The 16,833-nt window shown below is 44.0% G+C and overlaps 1 protein-coding gene across 1 annotated transcript in view; it reads left to right on the forward strand.

The window, feature by feature from the left end:
* The window catches only part of GFRA1 (GDNF family receptor alpha 1), a 206,645-nt gene that overhangs the window by 62,276 nt on the left and 127,536 nt on the right, over positions 1–16,833 (forward strand). The window lies entirely within an intron of this gene.

A 16,833-nucleotide genomic window follows, 5' to 3' on the forward strand; every position in this document is an offset into this window, starting at 1 on the left:
TGTCTGGCCTCTGTCTCTGGACCGTACTTGGAGGAAGGTGGGGGGCTGGACACTTTGGGCAGACACAGTGGGGAGGGTCATAGCCAGTCTCCATCTTGAGACTCATGGGGTTGGTGAAGAGCAGGTGTCTCTGGGGGGTTCAGATGGAAGCCTCCTGTCCCCCGGGGCTCCTGCATCAGTGCCAGCTCCTGCTTGGGCAGGGCTCTAGATGTGGGCTCTACGTGGAGGGTACTTTGCTAAAGAACTGTGTCCTTGTCCTGAGAAGAGGTATAAGTTAGACGATGACATAATACCTTCAACCCAGGTCTGTCTGGAAGCCCCTCCAACCGTGCCTGGGATGGAGATGGAGCCCGGTGAGGGCATGCAATGTCTTATCTGTCTTGCCAGCCAAGGTCACGTGTTCTGGTGAGCTGGAGATGGAAAGTCTAACTGCATCTTCTGGTGTGCGTTTTAGTCCTCACTCAGGATGCACAACCCCTGTGCTCTGGGGTGCAGAGGGAGGCTCATGGGCATGGCCTTGTTGAACCTGCCAGACACACATGAAGGGGGAGCTGCATCTCCTCCCACCTTTTTTCTAGATCACTGTCTGGAACTACTGGTTAGGATCGGCAGGGCATAACCATATTCAAGCTGGGCAGTATGTTGGTGGCATGCGTTCGCTATGTCTTTCTTGAATCCAAGGCTGGCTTGGAATACAAGACACTGGTTTAAAAATACATCTAGGCATCCCATAAATGGCTTCCGAATAATCTTACAGGCTTGATATTTTCACAATGATTATTTCAGCCCAAACATGCAGCGTGTGTTACGGAGAATGTCTGCCTGCTCGCTCTCACAGAAGCGCTGTTGTGGGTAACAATGAGGGGACTGTTGTGTTTGTCTTTTAAGAGTCTGGAGTCACAGACCTACTTTTATAAATAATTCATAAATCCCAACAAGCTATAAGTAATAAGTTCCATTTGGCTAGAGACTAAGAGATGAGCAAAATTGAAAAGGTGCCATGACTGTTGATGTAGCAGAAGCCCTGTGGCCGGGGCCCCTCAGTGCAGTGTGTCTTCCTTGACGAATTGGGGATTCATGGCGAAGCTCTGGGAGGAAAAGAGGGTTTTTTTCTTTTTTCTTTTCTTTTCCTTTTTTTTTTTTTTTTTTTTTTTTTTCTTTTTTTTTTTTTTTTTTTTTTTTTGCATGAGCTAGATTCCACGCACCAGCCAGCACTGCATTGCATTTCTCCTTTTGAGACACACAAAGTGCTTGAGTTTGGGAAGTCTTTCTGGAGCATGAGGGCTGAGGCCACCAGAGAGTGGGAGAGAAAAGACTTGTAGCAGAACTGGCTTTTCTTCGAACGATTGTGAGCATTCACGGTTGTCATGGTTGGTATAAAAAATGGCTTATTGGGCTTCGTATGTCAAGTTTGCCTCCTTTTATAATCAGTCATGCCATTTGATGGATGGGATTTGCCTGTCAGTAACAATGATATGCAGAGCAAAAGTTATAATCATCTGCAAATCACTGGCTATCGGACTTAATAGCATCTTCCAGAGATGGAAGCTGCTAGCTGCCCGTTGCCCTGCGTGATGGTGGGCGGTAGCTCCCGTGTAAGATGTTACTAGGATTTCAAATGAAGAGAACTGAACTTGATTTTGTGAATAATTTACATGGCTCCGGACTTATAGGACCGTTTCATATGGAGGGATAGTTTCTGAAACAGTAGCAAAGAACCCGCCAGCTGGCACCTGTTCCTTACTCTTGCTTCTGGCCATTCTGCCAATGAAATCAATGCTCAGTAAAATGTGACAGTTAAAATGTGTTGCATGGGGCACCTGGGTGGCTCAGTCAGTTAAGTGTCTGAGTCTAGATTTCAGCTCAGGTCATGATCTTGCAGTCTGTGAGTTCGAGCCTTGTATTGGGCTCTGTGCTGGCAGTGTGGAGCCTACTTGGGATTCTCTCTCTCCCTCTCTCTCTGCCCCTCTCCCATTAATGCTATGTCTCTCTCTCAAAATCAATAAACTTAAAAAAGAAAAAAAAGAATGTGTTGGTGACAACCACATCAGACTCGGACAAAAGGTTCTGTGTCTTAGAGATAGTCAAAAACGTGATTCCGCAATGTCTACTGTGGTTGACACTCTGTTCCAGAATTGTGCCATTAATTTGAAACGTGGGGGGTTGAGAAGGGTACTGGAAATCAACAAGCAGAAAACTCTGTGGCTTCAGATGAACAGAAACCACTGGGTCATTGCTGAAGCTCCATCACATGCAAGCTGGGAACTCCGAGTGTCCTTGGCCTCCTGACTGTGCCCTGGGCGTCCAGGCCCTGCCTGCTTCTGCTTGCCTGATGGGTCGTGGGCAGTTGCGGGAGATGCTCCTTTGTCATTGTGCACGTCTGGCGGGGAGGGAGCGAGGCCTAGCTGCCCCGAGGAGAGCCTGCCCGTTTGGGCTGCTGTGCACCATGGCAGGCTGAAGAGGAAAGTAGCCTTACAAGTTGACAACATCAGACATTCTCAGAGGAAACCAAAGTTATTTCCTCTGGATTGCATTATCTTTTATTTCACTACAGATCAATCTTGTTATAGTAAGTGATGGCTCAGCAGCTACTGCTGGGCTTTTCTTTGCGGTGTCCATGCTGTGTGCATGAAGGAACGTGCTTCTACCCTGCTCTGGTGCCATTTTGTAGCTTATTACATTTCTTTCTTCTGTAAGGGCCACTTGCTGTGGCGGTTAGACCATGGGGCATGAGGAACTGTCAAGGGCCAGTGGGCCAACAGCTGGGCCTTCTGTAGAGATGAGTTCCAGGTCCACGGGGCTGTGTTTTTAAGGGGCCTTAATTGACCCATGTTCTCTGTTGACCGCAGAGCCCACGTGCCGTTGGATGGCTCTCAGAAATTCCAGAGTGCCACAGAGCTGCTCTTCACAACATCAGATGTGATTGAAAATGCTGCATGTGCACACGTGTCTAGAATCTTGAGTTTTAGAGCACTTTCATATCAATCGTTTAATAATGAAGTCAGGACCACACACACACACACACACACACGCACGCACATGCCTCATTTGAAGTTACTGAAGCACCTTTTGAATACTCTATCCAAAGGCTCAACCTTGATTCTGAAATCGAACAGAAACCGAGTGAGTGGCTTGGAAATCAGAGCAATGCCACTCAGTGGGGCGTTTGAAAGTGTAAGTGGGCACAGTGTGAAGACTTCAGCATCGAGTTAGTTCTCTGCTCTGTGCTGTGAACTGAAGTCCCTGATAGACTCTGAGTCCGAAGAGGCACAGCGTTTCCTCCTGCTCAGTTCTCCGCTGGAGCAGGGATCTTGCTGGTCGAGAGCTTTGTTCTCTTGGCTCAAGTAATTTTTGACACGTCTCAAACATCGTGCACTTGTTTATTTTGTGAACAGTAAATATGTGGCCAGGCACTTTCTAGGCCTTGAGGATAAGGGGATGTACAAGACGGCGACGGCTCTCTGCTCATGGAACTTACCGTCTAGCTTAGGGGTTACTGGAGCCAAGCATGCCAATAAGCGAGCAAGGTAACTTTTGAGAGATACGTGCGGTGAAGACAATATCACAGGATGGTGTGCTAGTGGCCACCAGGGCAATTTTAGATAGGACTTTAGAGAAGGCCCAGAAGGACCAGCTATTGGAGGATGTGGAGGAACCCCGATAGGCAAGAACACCCCAGTGTTCCAGAAGGAACCTGGTGTGCCCGGAGCTCACAAGCGAGGGAGAGCACTGTGTGAAATGAACAGTGAGAAGAGGGCAGGGATGTAGTCTGGAAGTTAGAGGAAGGAAGTCCGCAGTGGGTTTTAAGCAAAACAATGGTGGGATCCTATTTACGTTAAAAACTGCCATACTGGTTGCTATGAAAATGCGTGAGAACAGTGTGTGAGAAGTTAAAACCAGGACCAGGGCTGAGCACTGAGCAGGCTCGGGTGGGGCTGAGATGGGGGGGTCTGCCCGCAGGCCCTAAGCACTCCCCTTAGTGGGTCCCTGACACCCCATTCTGGGTCCACAAAATGTCCCATTCTTTGCTCACTTTACCTGTGGGAAGTATCATGCCCATAACTTATGCCTCCTTTCCTTAAGGCTGGCAAGTTATGCTCATCAAAGGCATCGTTAAAATGCGCCTGTACATATCTTTAGATTTTAAAAAGCCACCTTTCTCCAGTATACATATACATGTGTATCATATGTATTACATATTTGTATATTAAATGCTTAGGAGACCTTGATTTGGCTCCTAGCAGGGTTGGTTTTGTGGGGGTGATTGAGCCAATTGTATTGCCCTATAGCTTTCATATTTCCATCTATAAAATGAGGGAGTTGGGAAGAATCCTTGATGCAACTTGGCTTCCTGCTGATGCTTTATCTTGAGGAGGTTTAAGTGGATTTGCATTAAAAGAGTACAGAAATACCCCATACTACAGGTTATGACTATTGTCTAAAGAACTTGGGTGAAAGCAGAGCCTTCCCCAGTGGCTGAGAATTAAGGGTCAAAGAACTGTGGCTTCACAAGTGTAACCTACTCACACGGCCATTTTGAGGCATCATCTCTGGAACTCACAATGGATGGCATTGCCTTTACTAATTTGAAGAGAACAATAAATCATAGTTTGGTTTCTGGCAGCCCAGCCAAGCCTGGTAATTGTTGGGGTGGGCTTGCGGTGACAGGTACCACTGCCATTTATAATGTGCTTGACTTGAGCTCTTTTGCATATTTCAAACGATTGGTCAGACTGCGGAGGCTGGATCTTTGGTTTTCTCAACCCCTTCAGGAAACCCATCTGTTCCAAAGCTCTGACCCTTGAGCCAGGAATTATGGTTCCCCTAGTAATGTTATACATCATGAGATATTGTTTTCTTTGTGAGTGTGGGATATGGGTGAATAAATTAAATTTATTTTTACTGTTTCCAGGTAAAAATTTCAAGTTGTCATATGATGTTAACTAGTAAATGAGAAAAACGCGTTAACATTTTTATGGTGGAAAGCGGTTGTTTCACGTTTCCCATATGCTAATATTTACTCTGTATGTATATTATTTCCCATTCTTTCTAGAGTCAGTAGACTATTCCTGAGTTATACATTCTGGAAATGCATCCATCTTTCCAGCACAAACTGAACAACGTTACATAGACTCACTTTGTGCGTATGTGTGTGATGTATGACGACAAGGAGAACCATATTTAAATAATCACATTATCTGAGATGCTTTATCACATTCTGTGTGGGCTGTGGAGAGTGGTCCTGCCAGGTGACCTTGGAATTGGTGTGTCTTTGTAGCAGATTCATCTTGTGCCCATTGCAATCCCAATTTAGTTCCGGGTGAAGTTTTAGAGACTTTACTCCCAGTAACTTGTGTTCCAAAATTGCCAAATCAGTAAAAGGAAACTTTTAGATTCTTCTGTTGAGATGGTTGCTAATTATTATTATTATTTTATTGAGTTTAAATTATTATTTTATTGAGATAACAATGATGGTAATAGTAATAATAATTATGCCACATTTGTGTACCTCTTGTATTCCAGGCATTGAAACAGGAACTTAGCATACATTTTCTCATAGAATCTGCCCTCCAATTTTATGAAGTAGGTATAAAAATCCCACTCGATGGAGAAGACTGAGGCACAGAGTGGAATTGATTCAGTGACAGTTCTGTAGCTAGTGAGTGGTAGAGCCATTGTTTTTTACTTGAGAGGCTTTATTCTATAGAATAGTTTTAGACTTTCAGAAACATCATGAAGATAGCACAGAGAATTCACATATACCTCACATTCTGTTTCCCCTGTTTTCAATGTCTTACATTAGTATGGTACATTTGTTGCAATTGATGACCCAATATTGATCCGTTATTATTCGCTGAAGCCCATAGCTTATTCAGATTCCCTTATTATTATTTTTTTTTCTTACCTAATGTCCTTTTTCTGTTCTGGGATCCTGTCCAGGAGACCACATAACATTTGGTTGTCATGTCTTCTTAGGCTCATCTTGGCTGTGACAGTTTCTAAGACTTCCCTTGTTTTTGATTACCTTGACAGCTTGGAGGAGTACTGGTGTTGTAAGGAATATATCGAAGGATGCCCCTTCCCTTGAAATTTATGTGATTTTTTCCCTCATAATTAGTCTGAGGTTATGGATTTTGGGAAGATACCAGAAGGAAAGTGCCATTTGTATCACATCATATAAAAGGCACCTACTATCAACATGATCTATGACTATTGATGTTGATCTTTATCACTTAGCTAAAGTAGTGTTTGTCAAGTTTCTCCACTATGAGGTTACTTTCCCTCCTGCTTTCCAGAATGTACTCTAGAAGAAATCTATACATAGCCCGTTGTTAAGGAGCGGGGAATTAGGCTCCATCTCATTGAGGGGAGAGGAGCTACATAAATTATTCTTTTGCATGGGAGATTTGTCTCTTATCCTTCATTTATTAATTTATTCCATCATTTATTTAGATTGATATGAAGTCATGCATATTTATTTTCTACCTTGGATTATGATGCAGTACAGCCTTATTTAATTTCTTGCTTTGGCCACTGGGAGCCTTTCCAGTTACCTTCTTGTGCCCCTTTAACATATCCTTGTCAATTTCTGGTTGAGCACTTCTGCAGTATTTTCCAATACTATAAGATGCACCCACACCTTGTTTATTTCTCACCCTTGTCCTAGATTCAACCATTTCTTTAAGAAGATGGAGGATGATATTAGAAACCAAGATTGGGGAGATAGATGTGCTCATTGCTACTGGAATGGCATTTCTTTTAGGCCCTCTGAGCTGACAGAGTAAAGAAATATAAGTGGGCCTACTAACCCACAGATGTATGCATATCTATTTCTACATGTAACAAGGTGTATCTGAGTTATGCCTCAGTTCTTATTGAAGTCTCTGACTCTAATCCATTACCACATGGATCATCCTAACCTCCTCCATTTGCTTATTGCACATTCCCACTCCCAAGGTGAAACTCTTGAATCAGGATTTTGAACCCAGGTAGTTTTATTCCTGGTCCTGCAATATGCTGTTGTGATTTTTGGCAGTAACATGCTGTCCATGGGCTTTTGAATACCCTGGGTGGAGGGTGGGGAGGGAGAGTCACAAATCCTTGACCCATCCCAAGGCCCAACATGATGACCCAGGTGCAGAGGGGTCAGGTTATTGAGTACATGTCTTAGTTTGGGCTGCTATAATAAATATCATAAACTGTGGGTGATCAAGCAGTAAACATTTATTTCTCATAATTGTTGAGGCCGGAAGTCCTAGATCAAGGTGCTGGTGGATTCTGGGTCTGCTGAGAGCCCATTTCCTGGTTCATAGATTGCCATCATCTTGCTGTATCCTCACATGGCAGAAGCAGGGAAGGAGCTTCCTGGGGTCCTTTACTAAGGGTACTAATCCCTTTCATAAGGACTCTATTTTTACGATCTAACCATCTTCCAAAGGTGCCACCTTCTAATACTATCACACTGGGGTTAGGATTTCAATGTATGAATTTGAGAAGGAAACACAATCAGTCCATCATGGTGCCGCTCTGCTTGCACACCAGACCCAAGCTAGCTGTCATGACTTCATGGCTGGTTCTAGCTCTGCAAGCTTCTAAGTTGGTTTGTCTTTTCTAAAGCAGAGCCTGATTGAATAGTGCCCTGTTTCTGAGCTAACACATTTGCACTTTCTCCCATAGCTTGGGAAGGCCAAAGATGAAACAACTGATTAGTTTGTAATATTCCAACTGTTGAGTACTTAAAGTCTCCTGCCCCTTCCTTAGATTGATTACTGCGTTTGGGGTCCAGGATAGACCAATCCTTTAAATTGCTGAGTTTGTTCTGGAGACTGATTTGAGGCTGTTTTCCATCTGGGCAGGAGGTTCATGAGAGGTTGAGCCTGTTTATCTGTTTGGGCTACACCCACCTGCCAGTTTCCCCCAGGTTTCTCTGATGCCCCTTCCCAGATGCCTGGGCTAGTGCACTGCCCCCTCCAGGCGCAGGAAATGTTCTAACTTGGAGCCTTGCATGTGACAGCCACTTTCATCAGCTGGCCAATGGGGGCACCTCTAAAGACAGCTGGTGACCATTTGCTAATGCCCTCTGCTACCTCTGGCACACCTGGCCCTCTCTAGCCCAGCAGTCAAGGAGTGGGGCTCGTGAACCTCAAGAAGTCAGGGAACTTCATTCCATTTGTTTTTGGAACATGGCTTGCTGGAAGCCATGGAACATACAAACAATTGTAGTTGACTTGTTTATATATATTTCTTCATAGTTGAAGCACTCTTTTGGGGATGCAGTTTGTTAGCTGATAGAAATGTGTTCTTTATACTTGACAATGGATTTGGTGACATGTTCCTAGGCTGATGGCTGGATCTGGGCACTAATTGGCAAGCATCTTTCTTCTAGAGAACACTAAGCTAGACCTCCTGAGCCATGCCCGCCCTCATTTCTGACACCCCTCCCCCATCTGGTCCCACTCATCGCCACAAGGCTCTACCAGATTGACCCCTCTCTTCAAAATGCACATCCCACCTCTGTGCGTTTGAATCTGTTGATTGCTCTGTTTAGAGTACTTTTTCTTCTTTTCAGCAAGCCTTGTCCCGCTCTGCTCCCTACCTTCAGAAAACTACCCAGATTCTGCCACCATGGTGGCTGGCCCAAGAGTCAGTGCTGTGGGTGTTCAGCCTGATGCTGATGCCTCCAGTGTATGTGTGAGCAGGGGACTCTCCTTTTCACATGGTCCTCTAATGTCTTGTTAACACAGTATTCACAATTGTGACATTTTACCTAGAAATCATTGAGAAAGTGCCACCCACTTCCCCTCCTAGATATGACCCTGCTTCTGCTTACTCTTCAAAATTCAGCGTGAACCCACTCTGTTGGGTTATCGCAACTCATTCCCACTCCTTTGGGTGGGGAATTCTGTCTTTCACTCTGGAACTTCCCACTGTCCTCTCACACCTCTGTCAGCACTCTCTCACATTGTCCTAATGATCTGTTTAGCATCTGTCTTCCCACACGAGACTGAGCTCCTAGAGAGAAAGGAGCATGTCTTTTATTTTGAATCCCTAGCACATAGTAAGTGCTCAATTGATAGTTGACACAAGAAAATGGAATGAAATAATAAGGCTCAAAGGGATTGGCATTTTGTGTACATCTGGGTGGGTGTGTGTGTGTGGGCACACCACATACACACATGTTAGTGCTTCTTTTATGTGTGATAGTCCAGGTTCTTTAATAAAGTTGGCCATTGTAGATGATCATGTTGACAGCCAAGCCAGGTCATTTCCTCCCCTTGAGTCCAAAAAGCTGTTTCTATTCTGTCCTCCCACCACTGTATTTTTCTGAAGGGACACCATGTGGATTTAGGTGGATCAGCAGATATTTACCTGCTCAAGTTTGTGCAAGGTTTGAGCAGGAGCATGGGCTATGTAACAGATACTGTCCCTACCTTCCAAGAGCTTATGATTTCACTGGAGAAGCAAGGCCAGTCAGTCTGTGGACCTGTGGGTGCTGTTCTCTCCCAGTGGAAGAGGCAGTCACAGAGGATGGGGGTCCCTGGGAAAGGGAAAACAGCTGAAAAAGTGGAGCTGGAGATGATTTTGAAGGAAGCAGAAGATCTGAGCGGGCAGGTCAAGGGCAGGTGCATAGGTGGGTGGGATCCGGGAGGATGATGTGGATGGAGGTAGAGACACAGTAAAGCATGGTACTGTGTTTTTGGGATGTTGAGGGTACAGTGAACTTGACAGGCTCTGGGTTGGGCCAGTTATGGAGCCTTCACTATCTTGTTAATTGCCAAAAACCTCTTTTGTTTTCTGGTGCTCCCCAGCACTCCCATATGATTGAGGAGATTTTGTCTGTCAAATGAATAGTATTAGGTATTGACTTTTCTCATTTTTTAGTATTCATTTTATTACTTCTTTTGTTACTCAAGGGTGACCTATCAGCCAATGACCGTTCCTGATCAGCACAGTGAAGGTTATATCCCTGAGTTGATAAAATTCCAGTCCATAAAAAAACAGCTTGATATTTCAGGTTGCTTGAGCAATGGTTTTAAAATCTAGGTGGCAAAAGTTAAAAACTTGTTCTAGGAAGCCCAGCCTATAACCATTGTAATTTCCTGAGCAGAGAAACAGCATGTACTGGGCATGCAATAAAACTGTCTGTCTGGGGTATTGGGCATCAGAGGATAAAGATGGCTTCTCTGTACTTGGCTTGGGCAGGTGCATGCATGAACTCACTTCTTCAGCAGAATAATGCTATAAGGTTTACATGCTCTTATCTCCATTGTTATTCCCACTTTTCAGCCACTATAATAGATTCAGAAATCTTAAGTAATTTTATTTTGTAAAAGGTCTCATAGCTAGAGAAGGACTGAATCTGAGTTCAGACACAGGCAGTTGGACTTGGTCTGAATTCTTAGTGACCCCATCGTACTTGGGGGGACCAGGAGACTGTGTTGGGCTTTCCAGTGGGTCAAGATAGACAGTGCCATTATCACACAAGAGGTCCCAGCCAAACCACAGAGAAATGAAAGTGTATGTCCAGCAAGAAGACCCATGAACCCAAGTCTTCATAGCAGCTTTATGCACATAGCAAATACTGAAGATAACCCAGGTGCCCATCAATAGGAGAAAGCACAGTTCCTATACCCGCAGAATGGAATACCACTCAAAAACAGAAAGGAACAATATGTTGATACATGCAACATTGATGAATCTCAGAAATGTTGGGCTGAGTGAAAGATGCCTTTCATAAAAGAGAGCACTGTGTATGATTCCATTTATACAAAACTCCTGAAACTAAACTGTGATGGACAAAATTCCGAACATTGGTTGCCTCTGGGGAAATGAGAGTGAAGGCTGACTTGGAAAGAGGCAGGAGGGAACTTCCTGGGCTGATGGTAATACTCTGTCTTGATGGCCTATGCAGATGGGTGCATTTGTCAAAACTCAGAAAATATATGTGTAATATTTGTGCATTTCACTGTATGTAAATTTTGCCTTAAAAGGAGAAAACTGTAAACAAATATTAAATGCCAGCCAATGATGTGCACACTGTAGTCTTCAGAGGCAAGTGCGCTGATGTCTGTGATTTATTTTGAAATGCATCTAAAAAACCAAAAAGATGTATTGATGGATGGATAGAGGGATGGACAGAGGGACAAATCAGTTATAAAGCAAGCAGAGGACAGTGTTAATTGCTAATATAAGTGGTAGGTATGTGGGTTTTCATTGTAAATCCTTTCAACTTTGTTGTATATTTGAAAACTTTATAATAAAATGTTGAGAGGGAAAAAGGAGAGACCCCAGTTGTGATCCTTCCTATAGAGAACATGGAGCCTCTTAGCCATAAATGCAGAGGCCAGTCGGGTGTTGGACCACCCCAGAAGAGGAGGCAGGGGCTGGGGTCCAGCTGCAGGGCTCCAGGTGGGAGATGGGTTGAGGACAGCCTTTGGACACTCTACTAGTTTCCTGAGGCTGTTCAAGAAAATGACCACAACCTGGGTGGCTTAAAACAATAGAAATTATGGTCTCATGGTTTTGGAGGCTAGAAATTCTGAAATCAAGGTGTCAGGTAGGACCATTTTCTGTCCGAAGGCTTTAGGGAAGGATCCTTCCTTGCCTCTTCCAGCTTCTGGAGGCTCCAGCAATCCTTAGCTTTTTCCCTTGCAGCTATGTTGTTCTAATCCCTTTCTTCATGGTCACATGGCTTCTTACTCATGCGTCTTTCGGTGTCTTCTCCTCATCTTACAAAGATACCAGCCGTTGGATTTAGGGCCCACCCTAATCCGATATGAACTCACCTTAACTGAATGACATCTACAAAGACCCTCTTTCCAAAGAAGTTCACATGATGCGGTTCAGGGTAGACATGCATTTTGGTGGGACACTATTCAGTCATGACAAGCAACCTGGGAGGTCAAAGGAGAAGAGAGTCTTATGGGGCAGAGAAGAGAGTGAGGGGCTGGCAGGGGAGAGGAAATCCCAAGGAGAGTGGAGAAGGAAATCAGACTAAATTTGGTAAGATAAAGAAACAGGTCTGAGACAGAGGAAAGCAAGGCAAGTAAGGTTTTCCAGGAAAGATCCAGGCCTCACCAGAGGCCTCTCTATCCATTTATCTCCTGAATATCGTAAAGAATTAAAATGTAAATCTCAGAAATTAAATCCACGGGCACAGTGTAAACAGAGGAGGCTTCTGCAGAACAGACAAAGCTGTTCCTTTTCCTTGTTAAACAGCCATGGTGGGAGACCACGACTGTATGCACAGGTTTTATTTGAGATAGATTAAGATTCATGATGAGCGAATCTCCGAAGGATTGGAGGTGCTGTTCTCATAAGCCTGCAAAAGTTCAGCTCCTTATCTGAGGCTTATCCAAACCTGATGAAACCTTTTAGGCCAGCGTGGAGGTTAGGGACCTCCAGCAGCTGAAAGTTAATATCCTGCACCAGGAAACCACCTGCATTGTGCGTTGGGGGGTTGGGTAGGAGAGAGGTCTATAAATTAGTGTGCTCTCAGAATAGAGGCTAGCTGTGGTTTGGGGCTGCCTGAGCTTGGACCACCCACTCTCTCTGGTGGGTGGATTATAAGTTCATCTCTTGAGCCTTTGGCTCCTTCTCCAAGGAGGTGATGCACACTAGTTCTTGAGATCCTTTACGACGTTCAGGTCTCACGGCAGCTCTAGTGATGCCTCGCCGGTCTAGTGTCTCCTCACCTTGCTCAGTCTCCTTCTCAGGCCTCCATCAGGATTCTTGGGCCCATCATCTGAGCTCACTCCTGCCTCAGCAGCCCAGAAGAGGCCTCTTGTGGCTGGTTAGACAATCACCACCTCAGAGATGCCTTCCCTGGCCACCTCTGCTAAAGATGTACCCCCCACCCAGGCACGCCCCCTCATTTCCTCGTCTGGTTTCTTTATAGCACTTGTATAAAATAGGTAGTGGGTTGAAGAGTGTGCCGCTGAGGTTCATGAAGTTCTACCTGGAACCACAGAATGTGACCACATTAGGAAACAGGGTTAGTGAAGGAGCTTGAGATGAAATCATCCTGGATTTAGGGTGGGTCCTAAATGCAATGACTAGTTGTCCCTGTAAGAAGAGAGGACACAGAGGGAAAGCCAGAGGCAGCCCTCGGAACATTCCTGGCACAAGCCAAGGAACGTCTGGGGCCATCTGAACCTGGAAGAGGCAAGGAAGGATTCTTCCCTAGAACCCTCAGAGGGAACGTGGCCCTACTGACACCATAATTTTGTAGGCTTCTGGCCTTCATAACATTAAGAAAATGCATTTTTGTTGTTATAAGCCTCTCAGTTTATGGTATTTTGTTGTAGAAGCCCTAGAAAACTAAAACAGTACTCAATATTATCTGAAATTACTTTGTCCATTTTTTTTTTTTTGCTTCTTCATTCTTTGCCTGTGTCTCCAGCTAGAATGTAAACTACATGAGAGCGAGTGTATTGCTGCGTGATTCATCCCTACATCCCTATGTCGAGCATAGTGCTGGACACATCCTAAGGGCTCAGTATGTGTTAAATTCGTGAACCCTAGGAGATCCAAATTGTCTCCATCTTTGGTTGATGAAATAGATGCTCAGAGAAGTTAATTAACTTGCCCCAGATCACACATTTGGAAGAGTAAAGATTCAAACTCAGGCTTTCTGGTCCTCTAGGTCAGGTTTATTTTACCATATCACAGAAGTTTTGTTGTTATTTAAAAAAAAAATTGTCCTTAATATGTTTGCAGTTTATTTCTCAATGAATTAAAAAATACAGTTTTATACCTTGCAAAACTGGAGCTGGAGCTTTCTAAAAGGGTTTTGGGGTATTAGCCTGCCCTTCAGGGGAAGGAAGTCCATGCAAGCACAAAGACGTGCCACTTGCTCGAATGGCAGCGGAGTGAACACTAGAGTCTCATGGGCCTGACCTTCCATGAGGGAACCGATGCCGTCCCCACCTCAAGTGGATGGGTGTGCACTGATGGAAAAAGGGCTCTCGCTCAGAAGAACTCTAATGAATGTTGTTTCTTTCCTTCCCTCCCCACTAAAAACACCCGGATTTGGTGTCTCTCAACCTCCCTCCTTCCCCCCCTCCCCCCATCACTCTAGCACGTCTGGATCACCTGTTACATATTATCTGAGACCTGAAGCTTGGCTTTGGTCTTGGTCATCTTGTGGGTTTGCTTCCTGATGAATCCCTTGCTCCTCACCCTTTATTTGCTCCTCTGGTACTCAGCTCACAAGTTCTGATCAGTCCATCCTCTTTTGCTCCTATGGACCTGTTACTTACTTCTTAGTCTGTCCTGGTGCCATTCACCAGCTTCACTCTCTGACACACACACACATGTCCCTACACACACTACCCCCCCCCACACTTGTCTTTTCTTTTTTTTTTGTACATAATGTACATACTGTCAATTTTTTTAATTTTTAAATTTTATTTATTTTAATTTTTTAAATATTTATTTATTTTTGAGAGAGAGAGAGAGAGAGAGCAAGGTGGGGAGGGGCAGAGAGAGAGGGAGACACAGAATCTGAAGCAGGCTCCAGGCTCCAAGCTGTCAGCACAGAGCCTGATGCGGGGCTTGAACTCACGAACTGTGAGATCATGACCTGAGCTGAAGTTGGATGCTTAACTGACTAAGTCACCCAGGTGCCCCATACTGTCAATTTTTTATTAAAAGAAATATTTTTCGATGTGCTAGCATAACTTCTCTAGCTTCCTGAGTACCATCGTTGTATGGGGTTCAGATTTAGTACCTATGAACAGATGTATAAGACACTTATTACACTTTTTACCAAAGGGAGTTACTGTTGTCCTTGATCCAACTTTTTCTTTCCTCTTCTATTCTTTTTTTCTTTTTTCTTTCTTTTTTTTCCAAAGAAATAAAGCTTGGTTCTTACTTAAGAAAAAAAGATGGTACATAGTATAGGTTTCTAATACCTTCTCCTAGTTGCTTGTCTTAGAGGAGGGTGAATCTGGCTTTCAGAAAAAGCTGAAAGGTCATTCAGAGTCCCTGTGGCTAAATAAAGCTAGCAAATCATCAGGCGTGGCATTCCCAATCTGGGCTGGAAATAGGATGTAGCATTAGGGTCAGCAGAATGATTTTCCTGCTCCCCCCAACAGAGGACAAGTTTCTTGTGGGTGGGAGCCGTCTTGTTTCTTTATCTCCAGCACCTGGAACACAGTAAATATTTAATAGATGTTTGAATGAATTTGTGCATAGACGGACAGATGACTTCTAGCCTTACAGTGAAGGCAATTCTAGGAAAGGGCTTGCTATAGCATTTAGAAAACATGATTACATATGTGGCCACTCTGAAGGTATATATCAGCATTTTGTTCTGTGAAAGGAGGGCCCAGACTGTACAGTCACAGCTTATGTGTTTGAGTGAATCAACAGTATATTCAGTCCTTGTTTTATCTTATATTTTCCAGAGCCACTAAAGTGTGGTTCTTCTAAAATCTGAAAAAAAGTATAGGTCCAAAGTAGAAAAATCATGTCATAGTGGACTGGGATTCAGGGGGTGTGGGGACCTTTTTGGGCACTATACCTAATTATTATGTGATGTTGGGAAGGTCAGTTTTGATGGTTGAAATTTCTCACCCTTACAATGAGGGGGTTTGATATCATCTTGAGGACCCATCCTGTACATTCTGTTCTTCTGTGAAATGATTTTCAACCACTTCTGCTTTGGCACACAGAAGTGTTTCACACGAAACAGTCTTTCCCCCAACTTATATCTTTCCTTCTTAATTGGAGTTTAAGCCTGTCCTCAATCACTGCTTCCCCCATGACATAGTTCGCTGAGGACACCATGTGTGTTTACACCCACTCTGGACAATGTGTCAGTCACCCTGATTCTGCCAAGGGTTTTGGAACAGCTCAGGACTGTAATTTCTGTCACTTGCTTCTTGTTTGAAGTGGCGATATGTGGATTTCTGAAAAGTCAATTTGAATTTTGGAGGAGATTTTGAAGCCTTACTTGGCAAGTTTCGAAGTATGCTATTCCTTGCCCTTCTTTCTGTCTGGTAGGGATCTCCAGTTCGGATTAGCTGGGATTTGGTGTACCTCTTCTTCAGAAATTTTAATGTCTGTCTCTTTGTCTCCACTCCCCCATCCTTTAAATGTAGGTGTGGTTGACATAATAAGGGCCCACCCAAGGAGTATGCATTCTATACCCTGCAACTTGCAGATATGTTATGCTGTATGAGAAAGGTTTAGCAGATGTGAGTGAATTAAGAATCTTGATCTGGGAAGATTATCCTGAATCATCTTGCATGGTGGGCTCCATGTAGTCGAAGAGATCCTCATAATGGGGAGGCAGAAGGGTCAAAGAGGGAGAAGTAGACAGAAGAAGATACGAGAAAGAGACAGAGAGTTTTGAAGATGCTGGGCCCCTGGCCTTAAAGATCCAGTCAAGGCCACAAACCAAGGAATGCAGGTGACTTCTAAAAGCTGAGAAAGGATTCTCTCCTAGAAAATCTAGAAGGAACATAGGCTTGCTGAGACTTGGATTTTAGGACTTCTGAGCTCTAAAACTATAAGATAATAAATTTGTTTTGTTTTACACTGGTAACTGGTGATCTGTTATAGCAACAATAAGAAACAAATAGAGAGAGGGAGGCCTTTACTATTTGGTTAAAAATACTATGGGAAGAAGGGCTGCTTGGGCAAAATGATTACATACTCATTTATTGAGCATCTGTTATGCACCAGGCACTATGTGAGGCACAAAAAGGATGTTCTGTGTTAAGAAAAAAAAAAAAAAAAGTCAAGCACTGACCTGGCCCTCAAGGAATTTACAGTTCTGTGAGGAAGATAAGACAAGTATAAGAATAGGGGCACCTGGGTGGCTTA

The sequence above is a fragment of the Crocuta crocuta genome, unplaced genomic scaffold, assembly GCF_008692635.1.
Source record: "Crocuta crocuta isolate KB4526 unplaced genomic scaffold, BGI_CrCroc_1.0 scaffold138, whole genome shotgun sequence".
Lineage (NCBI taxonomy): Eukaryota > Metazoa > Chordata > Mammalia > Carnivora > Hyaenidae > Crocuta > Crocuta crocuta.